This window comes from Tachyglossus aculeatus, chromosome 4, assembly GCF_015852505.1.
Source record: "Tachyglossus aculeatus isolate mTacAcu1 chromosome 4, mTacAcu1.pri, whole genome shotgun sequence".
NCBI lineage: Eukaryota > Metazoa > Chordata > Mammalia > Monotremata > Tachyglossidae > Tachyglossus > Tachyglossus aculeatus.
The window spans coordinates 19,416,998-19,434,946 of NC_052069.1; the positions used below are offsets into that span (position 1 = coordinate 19,416,998).

Here is a 17,949-nt window from a genome sequence, read left to right on the forward strand (position 1 = left end):
CCCAATCAACACCTAAGACTATGTGTTGCAGAAACCTTGGGAAATTAAAATCTGGATATCCTGGAGCAAATGCACTTAATTCCTATTTCCAACACAAATCCCCAATTTACTGAGCAGACTCCCTCTTCTCCTATGAACATCTCTAGGTTTTAGCTTGCAAAAAGAGGAAGGGAGAAATGGCACATGGAAGAGGTTTGTTTAGTGGTTTAATATAGGGATTGAAATCAAGGGAGAGAGACAGATGAAAAGACTCACAATCCTTGAGAGGTTGCCTTGTCTAGTTCTCTATTTGGACTAGTTTCCGAGGTTGCCTAAGCAGGCATCAGACGCAGTATGAAACAGGGTCAGAAATGGAGCAGGAGTGAAAAGCTGAAGGGATTTCTCAGGTTCAAGAGTGGGGGCATCAAGAAAAGGGTTGGTAGTAATTTGATGAGAGAAATACATCTGACTGGCTCATTCCTATGGTGTGAACATTAATGGTGAAAGGAATTTCTTTAGTTTGATGGTGGCTATGGGAGTACCTTGAATTCTGATCCCCGAGGAACCTGAAATTAGATTCTTCTAGCTGCAGCATACCCTCTCAGGGTCACCCCTGGAGAGTTTCCAGTCAGTTATCTACCAGTTTTGCCTAAGGGAGGGAGAATCAAGCAGAGGCCTGCCCATTGCATTCCTAGCTTGGCCAGTGGCTAGTGAGTGGAAGGCAATCTGCTACAAATCAAGACTCCCCTGTGCTTGGCAACAGCATCATGGGAGAGAGTCAAGGGCAGAGACTCAAATTCACTGTGCAAAACGAGGCAACGGTAAACCCCTTCTGTATTTTTACCAAGAAAACTTTATGAACGAATCCACTACCAGAATGATTGGAAATGGAGGTGGGGCGTTCTGGGAGAGATGTGTCCATGGTGTTGCTCTGGATCAGACAACTCGAGAGCATAAGACAAAATATGCCAAAGAATTCTACTGGCTTTTGCTTTTATTCTGTGTTTTTGTGCTTGTCATGTTCTGTCAGGGTTCTATTATTTCATTTCCTGATGTGTCTGTCTCCAGTCCCCTCTTTTCTACATATATGCTTAGACTGTGAGCCCCTTGAGGGTCAGAGACCAGGTTTCCCTTCCCTTTTGTATTCTTTCCCAGCACCTATGACAGTGTTCTGCACACAGTAAACATTTAATAAATGCTCTTATCACTTTCATTCATTCATTCAATTGTGTTTATTGAGCGCTTACCATGTGCAGAGCACTGTACTAAGAACTTACTTGATGCTTGCTCCTATTTCCTGCCCAAGACAAATTGTACATTGCAGCAATAACCACATCTAGGGTTACTACTCTTGTTATCTTTATTCCCGGATGATCTCACTCTTGACAAAATTCCTAAACCTATTTAAATGTCTACAGCAATTTCTTTCAATTTACATTTTACATGGATGTTAAGATAGGAAACCTGAAAAATACAGTGGGCAAGTGTACTTTGCAGCAATGGGGCTGTAATGGTTTAAAAAAATTATGGATATTAAATCTTGCAGTTCTTTTTGGTGACTTGAAGACCCTGTGAGGGAACCAAAATGACTAAGGGCCAATTGCTGAAAAAGGCAAGGATTATTGTCAAATTACATTTACGTTCCAAATTTAAATAGACTCTTTCATTGGCATTTCTTGGGCTTGAAAAGAATCAGTTTAAAAATACGAAAGCAAGTAAACACCCGAGCCACAGACATCCCTCATGTCATTTCCGACTACATATGCAGAATGTAATTGAAGAACTAAGAAGAATTTCATGCGAAGAGATTTCCAAAGAGAAGGGAAAGAAAATTTCTACATATTCTTACTGAATACCCATTGAAAAAAGCAACCAACAAGCTGTTTGAACATGTTCAGATGATGTTGAGTGCACTATTAAATAATTATGACAAAACAGAACAGAGGAGCATTCTATATATGGGGTTTTGATTTGCATGTGAAATGTTGGAATAATCAGTGAACAGTTACATTTGTTGAAAATTCTTTATGCCTGGAAAAAGCAAAATGTCTGAAAGATTTTATATACATCTATATAAAATCATATATATATATATTTAATCTTATTCCATAGTTCAGCTCAACGTTAGCTAATATTAACCTAACTTACTCTTGTTCTGTTTATGAAATAATTTTGGTTCAACGTATAAACTTTCTAATACATTTTTCACACCACAACAGAGGAGAAATACACTGTCACCCAACATAGCCAAGTGACCCCCTGAATCCACAAACTAAAATGCATCAAGCAACACCTGAAGCCAAACGTATTTCTTCATCGTTACGTGCATTCATTCATTCAATCGTCTCTATTGAGCACTTTGCTGAGTGCAGAGCACTGTACTAAGCGCTTGGGAAGTACAAGTCAGCAACATATAGAGATGGTCCCTACCCAACAATGGGCTCACGGTCTAGAAGGGGGAGACAGACAACAACTCTGCACACATTTTGTTAACATCGCTTAGCGCTTGGGAAGTACAAGTCAGCAACATCTAGAGATGGTCCCTACCCAACAACGGGCTCACAGTCTAGAAGGGGGAGACAGACAACAACTCTGCACACATTTTCTTAACATCACCCTACAGTAGTGGCATTACCAACGTTTACTGTAGTCCTTCCCTGTGAAATTTATTTTCACATCAGGCACATAACATCTGAAAGCAAAGCTTGGAAGGCAATCTTGCCATCTTAGGAGCAGATTTTTAGGGTTTATCCAGGTTACGGTGCTCCCCATATTTGTTAATTCAAATAATCCCTCTTTTTCTTTTGATGTTGAGGCGGTTAGTTTGCTGCTCGTGAACTGCAGATGGCAGAATAACTCAACTAAAACTCTTCTCTCATCAATGAGCTTTACAGCATCAACGTGCTACATTCACTGAAGCAATGCCTTGTGGAATAAAGACGAGAATGTGGCGGGGGGCAGAGGGGGGATGAAGGAACCATCTGGTCCCCTCAGTGTGGTAAAAAGAATATTGTCATCCGCCTGGTATCTTTAGAGCAGGAAACCCAGTTAAGCGCGTGTGCTCTAAAATGCTCTCTCAAAATGCAAGGAGTGAAGAAGTATCTTTACAAAATTCAGTATTCGACACTGTTTTTCTCTTCTACATAGAAATGACAAACTAATCATTTCAGCAATTTGACCTGTTGAAGCGTGCTTGTGGAAGTCAGTAAGGGAGCAGGGAAGCAGTGTAGCCTAATGGATGAAGCACGGGCTTGGGAGCCAGAGGTTCTAATCTCTGCTCTGCCAAATGACTGCTGTGTGATCTGGGGCAAGTCATTTAACTTCTCTGTGCTTCAGTTTCTTCAGCTGCAGAATGGGGGTTCAATGGATGTTCTTCCTCTTACTTGACTGTGAGCCCCATGTGGGACAGGGAGTTTATCCCATCTGTTAACTTATATCTATCTCAGTGCTTAGAATGTCAGAACTTGACACTGCTAAATGTGTGTTTGTGTGTGGGGGGGTAGAAATCCTTAAGAGACTCTGAGGTTTCTTGTTGTCACAACAATTTTTAGTTTTAGTTTTTATCAGCTTCCACTGGTAGAGAAGCTGGACCAATCACCTGGCAGTGGAGTAAAAGTACTGGAAGGGTGTGAGCACCAGAGACTTTTCAGCTATTCATAAAAGTGACAAGGAGTGCCATCCTTCTAAAGCCCAGCCCACACCCTTCGCTCCTCTGCCGCTAACCTCTTCACCATGCCTCGTTCTCGCCTGTCCCGCCATCGACCCCTGGCCCACGTCCTCCCCCTGGCCTGGAATGCTCTCCCTCTGCACATCTGCCAAACTAGCTCTCTTTCTTCCTTCAAAGCCCTACTGAGAGCTCACCTCCTTCAGGAGGCCTTCCCAGACTGAGCCCCCTTTTCCCTCTCCTCATCCCCATCTCCCCGCCCTATCTCCTTTCCCTCCCCACAACACCTTTATATATGTTTGTACAGATTTATTACTCTATTTTACTTGTACATATTTACTATTCTATTTATTTCATTAATGCTGTGCATCTAGCTTTACTTCTATTTATTCTGATGACTTGACACCTGTCCACATGTTTTGTTTTGTTGTCTGTCTCCCCCTTCTAGACTGTGAGCCCGTTGTTGGGTAGGGACCATCTCTATATGTTGCCAATTTGTACTTCCCAAGTGCCTAGTACAGTGCTCTGCACACACTAAGTGCTCAATAAATACTACTGAATGAATGAATCAATCAGAGTTTTGATCCCCATCAAATTCCCAGTTAGGTCTCAGGACAGTGATGCCACCTCTGGAAAAGAGGTTCAACACATCCTTAGAGGCTGTTTCTCCATTTAAAATATATTAATGGTCTTAAAACAAAACCAAGTGGGTGGTTTTCTTTTTCCTGTGGAGCTGCATCTTGATCCTTACCTTCAAATATTTATTTGGGAGCTAGGCTTTGTATTTTATCACAGAGAGAGCACCACTTCCCAGTGGAGTATCAATCGATAGTATGTATTGAGTGCTTACGGTGTGCAGAGCACTGTACAGCAGAGTATAATACAAGTAAATTTGATTTCTGATGATTTAGTCCCTCCCTCACCAGGTTGACAAGAATTTTCAAATGGAAAGAATGTAAAAGCTGTCACGGAGGGAGCACATTTTCAGGTCACTGATGTACAGGAAAATCTGGGGAAAATGGTCTGTCAAGTTACCCTGGCCCTGAGGTGACTATGGGAAAGATGTGTGAAAACCAAAGACAAAAACCTCCAGTCTCTATTGTTTTAACACTAAAATGAGGCTGTGGGGCCATCATAATCATGAAAGAACAAAGTCTCCTCCTCAAATAACAGTGTGAACAACTGCACTCTGGTAACAAACTTCACCACCTCTTCCATCCTCTCCTTGCTGGCATTAGAAAGGAGAGAGAGCTTAAAAAAGAAAGTTGTGCAGAGAGAATAAAGCAGTGTCTTTGTCCTCTTTCTGCTTTTCCCCAGGGTGCCTGAATCTGCTTCTCTCCCTTTCAGTCTATCTTTATCTCTGCTTGTGTCTGCCCCTCTTGATGTGTGCATGAGTGTCTTGTCTTCTTGGGGTGAGCTCCACCTGTCTCCTGTAAACAAATGTGAGCTCCAAAAGAGGGAGACAGTTTAGGATTCCCTGCTAAAAATGTAAAGCTAGCGTCTGTCTTGGTTTTGGGTGTGTGTGTGTGTGTTTATTATTATATTATACTCTCCCAAGCGCTTAGTACAGTGCTCTGCACACAGTGCTTAATAAATGCAAATATCTGACTGACTTTTGGAGCAATATGAATTATTCATCCATTCATTCAGCGCTTACTGTGTGCAGAGCACTGTACTAAGCACCTGGGAAGTACAAGTCGACAACATAATTATGATGAACTAGGTGTTTCATTCATTCATTCGATCATATTTATTGAGCACTTACTGTGTGCAGAGCACTGTACTAAGTACTTGGAAAGTACAATTCAGTTTGATGTCAGCATGAATGAGAACCCATGGCTTCCCCAGGGACTATCTTTTGTTTTAAAGTTGAGCAAAACGGGGGGAAGCTAAATGAGAGAAATTACCAGCAAAGGGGTTGGGATTCTTTTAATCTGAATGTTCGTTTCCTTGTCCCAGCGGGAGGGATGGCCCCTGCGCCTTTTAGTTCCCTCCCGACATGACCCCCAAAGGTAAGTGGGAGTGAAATACGAAAATTTAAAAAAAACAATATTATTTGAAAGCGGGATGGCCTAGACCCTATGTCTTTTGGCTGAAGAGGAGTTTTGAGTTTTCTGGTGGAATTACCAGTCAGCCAGGCTGTAGGTAACTATTGTACCATCCAGACCAGCAGGGCTCTCTCACTGCCTTGGGATAGCCCGAGGTTAGAATTGTGTCCTTGAAACAACGAAGATGGATAATGACACTGATGTTTTACTCCTTAATGTCTCCGTTGATTGTTTTTCGGAATTTAACTATCAGTAATTTACACGTTTGTGAACAAAAATGTCATAATTTATGAATCCAGTAAAATATGAATTATGAGGAAAGCAAATGAATTTATTTTGACTGAGGGTGAGGGTACCTTTATTAATTAAGCAACAAATCATTTCTAAAATAATGACTTATTAAAAGATGGGAGAGATAAATTTGAAGCCTAAAATACTCAAGTGACTACCACCTAGTGCTTGGGTTTTTTTTGTTCGTTTTTTTTTTATTTAATTACAATGATGAAGCTTAAAAGAACAACTGATTCTGTCTTGGAGAAGGAAAACAAGGGAGAGAAAGGAAACCTGTTTCAAGTGCTTTATCTCCTGCAATTTCAAGATATCAGATGGTTATTTAGGTATATTTCCAAATGGGATTAAAGATAAATTGCTGTAAAATTCAAAACATCCGCCTATTTATCTAAACATTTGGTCAGGAGAGGTTTTTCTCTCTCAAGTGTTGTGTGAGTGGATTATTCCTGAAAGTTAGAACATGCTATAGAAAGATGCTATTTCTCAGGGAAAACAAACAAAACAGTACTACCCTCCACTTATTGGGTTTGTTTCTAGCAGATGTGTTTTGACCTGATCAGAGGATCTTGTTTTGCATTAAGGAATATTTCAATTTTGGTATACATTCACTCCTTGGACTACTTAACAACAATAATAACACTTGTTAGGTTCTTACTATGTGAAAATGTGAAAAACATTGTACTGAGCTCTGTGGTAGATACAAGATGACCAGATTGGTTGGATACAGTTCCTGACCCACACAGGATTCACAGTCTATGTAGGAGGAAGAACTGCTATTGAAACTCCGTTTTACAGATGAGGAAACCGACTCCCAGAGAACTAAATGAGTAAATATGGTATTTACTCATAGGTTTGGTCACTAAAAATATGATCTAGAAATCTATATTCTCTCTGCTGGAATTCAGGACAGGTAAGAGCAAAGGAGGTATAAAATACTCATTGCCGGGCAAAAGGACTCCTGGTAATTCAAACTTAATAAAGCTCAGGATTCAGATACTACCCCACCTCCCAGGATCTTCTCTGCTAAGTGACGTAAAACTCAAAATATAGATTTTATTCTGGAATTTATGAATGTTTACCAAATGCTTTGTTCGTTTATGTATTCTAGCTGCCTATATTCTCCTTTGGTTCAAACAGTGAACAGTTTTTCCTAGGTCTCACAAAATACTTTATTTGTAAAATGGCAGTAAAGACCTGTTGTGCCGCTCAGCATAACCTCAGAGTCTATGGCAGAGGCCCAGGTTCTCACAAATACCAATAATCTCTTAATGGCTCTAATCCACCCTCCCTAAATTTCATCTCTCAGAGTCTGCTGCTTTTTCTCTTCTCCCTGCAACAAAAGTAGCCAGTTCCCCTGTACGTTAGACTCTGGGCTTTTCAGAGTGATCATCATCAATCGTATCTATTGAGCACTTACTGCGTGCAGAGCACTGTACTAAGTGCTTAAGTGATGTAAGAAACCTCACCTCTGTCCTCACAAGGTTCACCTTGCAGTCTCCGGGGCCAGAAAAAGACTTTCTGGAACAGGGACGGCAACAGCAGCTGAGTGACAAGAGCTTCTCCGGGACCTATTATTTTTAGCTTCTCGGCCTAGAACTGTGCCCGGCACACAGTAGTAACCTAATCAATACAACTGATTCATTCATTCAATCGTATTTATTGAGTGCTTACTGTGTACAGAGAGCATTTTGTTGCTTAACTGTACTTTCCAAGCACATAGTACAGCGTGACTCAGTGGAAAGAGCATGGGATTGGGAGTCAGAGGTCATGGGTTCTAAACCTGGCTCTGCCACTTGTCAGCTGTGTGACTTTGGGCAAGTCACTGTTTGGAGTCAGAGGGCATGGGTTCAAATCCCGGCTCTGCCACATGCCTGCTGTGTGACCTTGGGCAAGTCACTTCACTTCTCTGAGCCTCAGTTACCTCATCTGTAAAATGGGGATTAAGACTGTGAGCCCCACGTGGGACAACTTGATCACCTTGTATCCCCCCAGCGCTTTGAACAGTGCTGTGCACATAGTAAGCGCTTAACAGATGCCATTATTATTATTATTATTATTATTATTCTCTGTGCCTCAGTTACCTCATCTGTAAAATGGGGATTAAGCTGTAAGATGCACGTAGGACAACTTGACTACCTTGTATCCCCCACAGTGCTTAGAACAGTGATACGGGCACCAGAATGGACTGACTTAGCTGGTCGGATCTCATGTTGGTTTCTGGTCGATAGCCCGGAAGGCAAATTCATGAGCAGGGCTGGCCCTTCTGGCCATGTGGACCAGTTGGCTTCAGAGGAGAACCACAGGTAGAGCTCAAAACTCATTGCCCATGACGGAGGTTCTCCTTGGTTCATCATCATCATCATCAATCGTATCTATTGAGCGCTTACTGTGTGCAGAGCACTGTACTAAGCACTTGGGAAGTACAAGTTGGCAACATATAGAGACAGTCCCTACCCAACAGTGGGCTTACAGTCTAAAAGAGTGGGCTCACAGTCTAAAAGGTTCACCCGGCCACTTCCCACCCGATGCGGGCCGCATGCTAAAGCGCGCTCAACTGGACAATCGTGAGCGAATGGGCCTGAGATGAGCTCCGGATGCCTGTGGCACAGAACCCTCCCACATTTATCAGAAGACCTGAAGGAGCCCAGCCGAATGAATTCATCCTGATTTCTTTGCCGCTCAGCTGTGGACAGGTTATCACTTTGATTTCAAGTGTGCAGCCTGATATGAATAACAGTCTTTAATTCAACCTAAAACACCGTGACCCATTCGGGGGTCTGAACATGGACTAAATCACCAAAGCTGGTGATTTCCACGGGCAGGTTTTGAAGAAAGGCCAGTTTCGACACAAGAGCGAACGTGCTCGGCATATTAACGTGCCCATATTTGTTTTCTGAGGGCCGACTCCTTGAAATAATGGCCCAGATATTCATCCACCTCCTCCTTGAGCAGGGAGGAAAACCCTGACCCCTTCTAATAAGGTGAGAGCCACAGAGTTCCCCATGACCAGCCTCCGGCTTAACGGTGAGAGTTATATTTCCTGCAAGCCCTCCACGGTCAACAGAAACACAGCTAGAACCCATGCTAGTCAATCAATAGTATTTATTGAATGATTCTGTGTGCAGAATACTGTGGCAGGCACTTGGAAGAGTACTACGGAGTTACAAGGACTGATCCGTATTCAATAAATACGATTGAACGAAAGTGTAGCACTGATGACAACGCAGGGGTAGCAGTCAATGCAAAGAATCTCTATCTTTGTTGCTGAATTGTACTTTTCAAGCACCTAGTACAGTGCTTTGCACACGGTAAGTGCTCAATAAATACAACTGAGTGATTTGAAATATGATTTGTACATATTTATTTTATTATTTTACTTGTACATATCTGTTCTATTTTGTTAGTATGTTTGGTTTTGTTCTCTGTCTCCCCCTTTTAGACTGTGAGCCCACTTTTGGGTAGGGACTGTCTCTATATGTTGCCAACTTGTACTTCCCAGGTGCTTAGTACAGTGCTCTCCACACAGTAAGTGCTCAATAAATACAATTGATTGATTGATTGATTGATCCCTGCCCTCAAGTAGCTTACGGTCTTTTAAATCCCCGTTTATCACGTATGGGCTGCATTAAAAAAAATTACCTTTTGCAATCTAGTGTGCCATAGCCTGCTCAAGTGAATTCTCTTACTCTGTGCTAAGTTCTGGGTATCAGCTCATCGTGGGCAGGGAATGTGTCTGTTTATTGTTATATTGTACTCTCCCAAGTGCTTAATTACAGGGCTCTGCACACAGTAAGGGCTCAATAAATGTGATCCACTGACTGACTAGGTTATCAGGGTGGACCCACACAGGGATCCTTTCCCAATCTCTCTTATCCCCATTTTACAGATGAGGAAACTGAGGCTCAGAGAGGGTCAGTGACTTGTCCAAAGTCACACAGCAGGTCATTGACAGAGCTGGGCCTAGAGCCCAGATCTCCTGACTCCCGGTCCCTGGCTTATGAATGCCTCCAGGTAAGGGGCCTGAAAAGATCAGCTTTCACTAGAAGCTCTGAGCAGGAAAGACAACCATCATGCTCTACCCATCTTGAAGGCAAGGGTCAGGCCTCTGGTTAGGAACTTGCCATGCCTCTGGAAACAAGTGGCAGGGGCTGGGGACTAGCAATCTACCTGACTCTGCACTCAGGAAGCTCCCCCGAATAATAAAAAAACAAAAACATTGGTTTGTCCGTGAATAGGGGAGCCTGACACGGGGCAGACTTTCAACTTACTATACCAAGGCTCTCCATTGCAGTGGGAAGGAAACAGAAAATCAGATTTATGAGACTTTTCAAGACTTGGATTAGGTGAGATATTAGTTTTCCTTTGTTTTGTTGTCTGTCTCCCCCTTCTAGACTGTGAGCCCATTGTTGGGTGGGGACTGTCTCTGTATGTTGCCAATTTGTACTTCCCAAGTGCTTAGTACAGTGCTCTGCAAACAGTAAGTGCTTAGTAAATATGATTGAATGAATGAGTGAATGAATCCTTGGCACGTAATAAGTGCTTAACAAATACCATCATTATTATTAGTAGTACAGTGCTCTGCACACAGTAAGCGCTCAATAAATATGATTGAATGAATGTACCTAGTGCTTGGAAGAGTACAATGTGATAAATAGACACATTCCCCACTTACTAATTGTATGAACAGTGTGAACTTCAGGGGATCCAAGCAAGAAAAGAGAAGCAGCATGGCTGAGTGGTTTATGCACAGCCCTGGGAGTCAGAAGGTCATGGGTTCTAATCCGTCTCCAGCACTGGTCTTCTCTGTGACCTTGGGCAAGTTACTTCACATCTCTGGGCCTCAGATATTATAATCAAGGGCCATCCAGTCATTTCCGAGGTGGAGTGACTTTATATAGATATATTTTCTTCAGAACATCTTGTCTTCTGCCATAATCCGTAGCCTTGCTAATGATTCTTCCATTAGGGCCTTAGTTATCTCATCTATAAAATGGGCATTAAGACTGTGAGTCTGATATGGAACAGGAGCTTTGTCCAATCTGATTTGCTTGTGTACCATGAGAGCACTTAGTACATTGGTACAATACCACAGTTATTAATAGAAAACACTTCTACCAGGGGCAAATCAGCTACTGCTGCTGCCACTGTAACTGTCAACCCCACACTTACGCTGATACCATTAATCAATCCTATTTATTTAGCGCTTATTGTGTGCAGAGCACTGTACTAAGTGCTTGGGAGAACATTAATTCAATCTTTTTTATTGAGCACTTACTGTGTACGGAGCATTGTACTAAATGCTTAGAACAGTGCTTTGCACATAGTAAGCACTTAATAAATGCCATCAAAAAATGCTTGGGAGAGTACAATATAAAACGTGCTTACAGCCTAGAGGACAAGCCTTGTAACAGAGTTGGTGGATGTGAGCCCATTGTTGGGTAGGGATTGTCTCTATCTGTTGTCAAATTCTACTTTCCAAGCACTTAGTACAGTGCTCTGCACACAGTAAGTGCTCAACAAATACGACTGAATGAATGAATATGTTCCCGGCCCAAAGGGAGCTTCCAGTCTAGAGTGTAAATGGTCAATAGTATTCCTAATAAATTACAGCTATGCACATATGTTCTATGGGGGCTAAAAATGGGGTAAATAAAGGGTGCAAATCCTTTATTTGAGGGCATCATCGGGGAAAGCTTCTTGGAGGAGATGTGATTTTAATTTGGCTTTGAAGGTGGGGAGAGTGATCGTCTGTCAGATATGATGGTGGGGGGCATTTCAGGCCAGAGGCAGGACATGGGTGAGGGGACTGCAGAGAGATAGACAAGTGAGAAGATTGGCATTAGAGGAATGAAGTGGGTGGACTGGGTTGTAGTAGAAAATCAGAGAGGTAAATTAGAGGGGGCAAGGTGATTGAGAGCTTTAAAGCCACTTGCAAGGAATTTCTGTTTGTTGAAGAGATGGATGGGCAACCACTGGAGGTTCTTGAGGAGAGGGGAGACATGGACTGAATGGTTTTGTAGAACAGGCACTAGAGTGAAGTATGGACTAGAATGGGGAGAGTTAGGAGACAGGAAGTCAGGATGCAGTAATCACGGCGGGATAGGATAAGTACTTGGATTAACATGGTAGCTGTTTGGATGGAGAATCAAGGATGGATTTTAGTGAGGTTTTTTTTAATGGCATTTATTAAGCGCTTACTATATGCAAAGCACTGTTCTATGCGCTGGGTGGGGGGGGTTACAAGATGATCATGTTGTCCCATGGGGGGCTCACAGTCTTAATGCCCATTTTACAGATGAGGTAAGTGAGGCCCAGAGAAGTTAAGTGACTTGCCCAAAGTCACACAGCTGACAAGTGGCAGAGCCAGGATTTGAACCCATGACCTCTGACTCCAAAGCCCGGGTTCTTTCCACTGAGCCACGCTGCTTCTCTAGCAGCATTCTCTAGAGGTTGTGAAGGTTGAACCAAGAAGATTTGGTGACAGACTGAATATCACTGTTGGGCAGGGACCATCTCTATAGGTTTCCAACTTGTACTTACCAAGCGCTTAGTACAGTGCTCTGCACACAGTAAGCGCTCAATAAATATGACTGATTGAATAGGAGAGATGAGTCAAGGATAATGCCAGCTCTTCAATAACATGGGAGTTACATGTTCAAAGAAGTCCACATTAAGGAAAACTAACATAATAATAATAATAATAATAATAATAATAATAATAATAATAATAATAATAATTGTGATATTTATTAAGTGCTTAGTATCTATCAGGCACTAAGTGCTGGAGTGAATAGAAGCAAGTCGCTGCCCAATGTGGGGCTCACAGTCTCAATCCCCATTTTACAGATGAGGTAACTGAGGCACATAGAAGTGAAGTGACTTGTCCAAGGCCACACAGCAGACAGGTGGTGGAGTTGGGGTTAGAAACCATGCTCTTCAGGCTCTCCAGCCCAGTTCTATCCACTATACCATACTGCTTCCTCAATAGTATATACAACAATATATTAATCTTGACTTCTTGTGGGTAAGGATCATATCTACCAACTCTATGGCACTAAACGCCCCAAAACACTTCATACAGTGCTCTGCACACATTTAAACATTCAATAGATACCATGGACTGATTGACTCTGCAAGTGTTCGATACAGGCATTTATGCATTTTTGGGCAACCATTCCTGGAATTCCCCAAGAGTTCTCTTGCAAAAATGCGTATGTTGCAAGTGAACTGGATGTACTCTGTAGTGGCCATGAACAATTGCCAAAAACCTCTGTGCTAGCCCACTGGGCTTGGCCATCTCAGCTCCTCCATACTTCTCTCTCATTCATTCATTCATTCATTCAATCATATTTATTGAGTGCTTACTGTGTGCAGAGCACTGTTTCAAGTGCTTGGGAAGTACTAGTTGGCAACATATAGAGACTGTCCCTACCCAACAATGGGCTCACAGTCTAGAAGGGGGAGATAGACAACGGAACAAAACATATTAACAAAATAAAATATATAGAATAGTAAATATGTACAAGTAAAATAGAGTAATAAATCTGTACAAACATATATATATATAGGTGCTGTGGGGAGGGGAAGGAGGTAGGGTGGGGGATGGGGAAGAGGGGGAGAGGAATGGGGGGCTCAGTCTAGGAAGACCTCCTGGAGGAGGTGAGCTCTCAGTAGGGCTTTGAAGGGACGAAGAGAGCTAGCTGGACCTAGATCACAAAAGTCAAACTCATTCCGACAGATGGACCACTTCTGCGATTATACATTTGTACACCAGGTGCCCATAAATTAAAAAAGCTGCAAATGGCTAATTAGTTCTTCGGAACACTTTTAACACCCTTATAACCAAAGGAAATGAAATTTGGACTCAAAACTAATTTTATGAATGAATTAGAGGCATGAGATTGCTTACATAGGCAGGGACTCATAGTCCAAAATTTAGGATGAGAGGGAAAAAAAAGAGAAGCAGAGAGTCGGACTATAGCCAGAGCAAGTGGATTAACAGACACCCATTCAGAGTCACACAATAGGTCTCCAAAGAGGATAACAGGAATGAGGGAGACGCAACCAACCCCTCGGTGAGATAAATTTGGCATTCTCAACCCCCTCTCCCCGGCTGCCCCTGGCCCAAAAGTTGCAAACTGGAGGGCCAAGGTGGATCATAGGATTCCCTTCTTAAAAAGGCAGCGCCTTTGTCCTCTTCAGCACACCTCATAAGTCCTGCCTGCAGAACCGCCTTCATTCTCTCAACTTTGATGACAATTCCAGGTCCAGCAGGTGCATCCAAAACTCAGGAGCACTCTCTCCCCTATTTTATGCTCAGACCTAAGTGTGTTTACGCTTAGAGAATTCAGAAACCCTTCAGTGGGCCTATCCTTCTATGCCTTTGAGTGTGATCCTGAAAGTAGAATTACCCAGACAGCCCAAAGAGTAAAGCCAAGACAGAGGCCTGTCAGAAATTAGGTCAAGTCTGAGAGAAACAAGGCTTCAGACAAGGAGGCTTTTCCATCAGAATTGAAAACACAACCCTCAAAACCCCATTCTGTCATCCTGAAGGCTGCTGCTCCTCACTGTCAGTGGATCCACGGTCCCTGGCATGATTATGTGTGAATGTCCTCCCACCACCTAAAACAGCAGCCTTCTGTTTGAGAAGCAGCGTGGCTCAGTGGAAAGAGCCTGGGCTTTGGAGTCAGAGGTCATGGGTTCAAATGCCGGCTCCACCACTTGTCAGCTGTGTGGCTTTGGGCAAGTCACTTCACTTCTCTGGGCCTCAGTTACCTCATCTGTAAAATGGGGATTAAGACTGTGAGCCCCACGTGGGACAACCTGATCACCTTGTACCCCCCCCAGTGCTTAGAACAGTGCTTTGCACATAGTAAGCGCTTAATAAATGCCATTATTATTATTGTTATTATTATTATTATTACTCAACATGTCCAAGATTGAGCTCCTTATCTTCCCTCCCAAACCCTGTCCTCTCCCTGACTTTCCCGTCACTGTAGATGGCACTACCATCCTTCCCGTCTCACAAGACCGCAATCTTGGTGTCATCCTTGACTCCGCTCTCTCATTCACCCCACACATCCAATCCGTCACCAAAGCCTGTCGGTTTCACCTTCACAACACTGCCAAGATCTGTCTTTTCCTCTCCAGCCAAATCGCTACCAAGTTAGTATAATCACTCATCATATTCCTACTGGATTACTGCAACAGCATCCTTTCTGATCTTCCAACCTCCTATCTCTTCCCACTTCAGTCTATATACTTCACTCACATCATATACTTCCCCAGAGCACCTGTATATATGTATATACGTTTGTACATATTTATTACTCTATTGATGTATTTATTTATTTTACTCGTACCTATCTATTCTATTTATTTTATTTTGTTAGTATGTTTGGTTTTGTTCTCTGTCTCCCCCTTCTAGACTATGAGCCCACTGTTGGGTAGGGACTGTCTCTGTATGTTGCCAGCTTGTACTTCCCAAGTGCTTAGTACAGTGCACACAATAAGCGCTCAATAAATATGATTGATTGATTGATTGATTGATTCACTCTGCTGCCCGGATTATCTTTCTAAAGAAACATTCTGGACATGTCACCTTCCCCCAGCAGAGCCTCTCCCCATCAGAAATCTCCAGTGGTTGCCTATCAACCTCTGCTTGAAGTAAAAATTCCTCACTACTGGCTTCAAAGCTCTCCATCACCTTGCCCCCTCCTACCTCACCTCCCTTCTCTCCTTCTCCAGCCCAGTCCACAGACTCCGCTCCTCTGCTGCTAACCTCCTTACTGTGCCTCGTTCTCACCTGTCCCACCGTCGACCCCGGGCCCACGTCCTCCCTCTGGCCTGGAATGCCCTCCCTCCTCACATCCGCCAATCACCCTTCCTGCCTTCAAAGCCCTACTGAATGCTCACCTCCTCCAAGAGGTCTTCCCAGACTAAGCCCCCCTTTTCCTCAGCTTCCCCTCCTCTTCCCCCTTTGCTCTACCTCCCCTCCCCACCCCACAGCATTGTGTATATATTCACATATCTATAATTCTATTCATTTATATTAATCCCTGCTTACTTGTTTTGCTGTGTATATAGCTATATTTCTATTTATTTGTGTTGATGCTATTGATGCCTGTTTCCTTGTGTTGATGTCTGTCTCCGTCCTTCTAGACTGTGAGCCCATTGTGGGCAGAGATTGTCTCTCTTTTCTGCTGAACTGTAATAATAATAATAATAATGTTAATAATAATAATGTTGGTATTTGTTAAGCGCCTACTATGTGCCAAGCACTGTTCTAAGCACTGGGGTAGATACAAGGTAATCAGGTTGTCCCACAGGGGCTCACAGTCTTCATCCCCATTTTACAGGTGAGGGAACTGAGGCCCAGAGAAGTGAAGTGACTTGCCCAAAGTCACACAGCTGACAAGTGGTGGAGCCGGGATTTGAACCCATGACCTCTGACTCCAAAGCCCGTGCTCTTTCCACTGAGCCACGCTGCTTCCCCCAGCGCTGTACTTTCCAAGTGCTTAGTACAGTGCTCTGCACACAGTAAGTGCTCAATAAACACGATTGAGTGAATGAATGGAGCCCTTGTGAATATATTTCACAAGGAGAAGCAGCATGGCTCAATGGAAAGAGCATGGGCTTTGGAGTCAGAGGTCATGTGTTCAAATCCCTGCTCCGCCAATTGTCAGCTGTGTGACTTTGGGCAAGTCACTTAACTTCTCTGGGCCTCAATTACCTCATCTGTAAAATGGGGATTAAGACTGTGAGCCCCACGTGGGACAACCTGATCACCTTGTAACCTCCCCAGCGTTTAGAGCAGTGCTTTGCACAGAGTAGGCACTTAGTAAATGCCATCATTATTATTATTATTATTATTATTATTATTATTCTGGGTGAGTGGAAATTAATGTGAGTGGGTCTGCTTTTTGAATCTTTCTGTCGTAATTCCTCTTTATTCCTATCTAACGACCTCCACCTCAAATAACCAGTCCATTGTTTTTAATGGTACCTGGTAAATGCTTACTATTTGCCAAGCACTGTACTAAGTGCCAGGGTAGACACAGGATAATCTATTTGGACTCAAACCATGCTCCACTTGGGACTTACAGTCTAAGTAGGAGGAAGTAGGATTTAATTCCCATTTTACAGATGAGGAAACTGAGGCACTAAGTCAAGTGACTTGCCCAAGGTCACATAGCAGCCAAATGATGGAACTGGGATTAGAACACAGGCCTTCTGATTCCCAGACTCGTGCTCTGTCCACTAGACCACCCTGCTTCCAACTTTCCTTCCTAGCCTCTTTCAGTTTCCAGCCAATCTCTAGGATTTACAAGAGGAAAAGAAATGTAACTTCTAGGGAAGATTGTATTCCCTAGGACACAATATAGTCAGTGTGGTCCATACAAATGCTAATTAAAGCCAGAAGATAGAAAAATCACTAACCTCTCACTGTTTAGAACAACAATTGCCTGGTAACTAAGTATCCATGCTACTCAAGCAAAACCCAGCCTAAGAGAACAAAACAAATATTTTCTGACTCACAGATATTTTGACACACACCAATTGATGCATATTTTGATTAGACCTTGTTCAGCTTCACATATTCATGTTTTCTGCTTAAAAAGTGATTTTAAGATTATTTTCACTTTGATTTCTAGTCCTGATTAAATTTCTTCCAGTTAAATGTGGTTATGACCATTCAACCAGATTGTCCTATCCTATAGATTCAGTGATGATATAGAACCTCAACTGGGTAAATCATTAGTGTACTTTTGATTGGGATTGGTTCCATTGTATAGGCACTTCCTTAAAGGCCACTGATTGATAAATAATGTTAATAATGATAATAATAATGATAATAATGAGTGTGGTATTTATTAAGCACTTACTATGTGCCAAGCCCTGTGCTAAATGCTAGGGTAGGTGACAGATGGTCAGATTAGACATGATCTCTTAAACATATTTGGATTT

The 17,949-nt window shown here is 42.7% G+C and overlaps 1 protein-coding gene across 7 annotated transcripts in view; it reads right to left on the minus strand.

Annotated features, from left to right (window-relative positions):
- LDB2 (LIM domain binding 2) overlaps window positions 1-17,949 on the minus strand; it is an 892,398-nt gene that overhangs the window by 13,001 nt on the left and 861,448 nt on the right. The window lies entirely within an intron of this gene.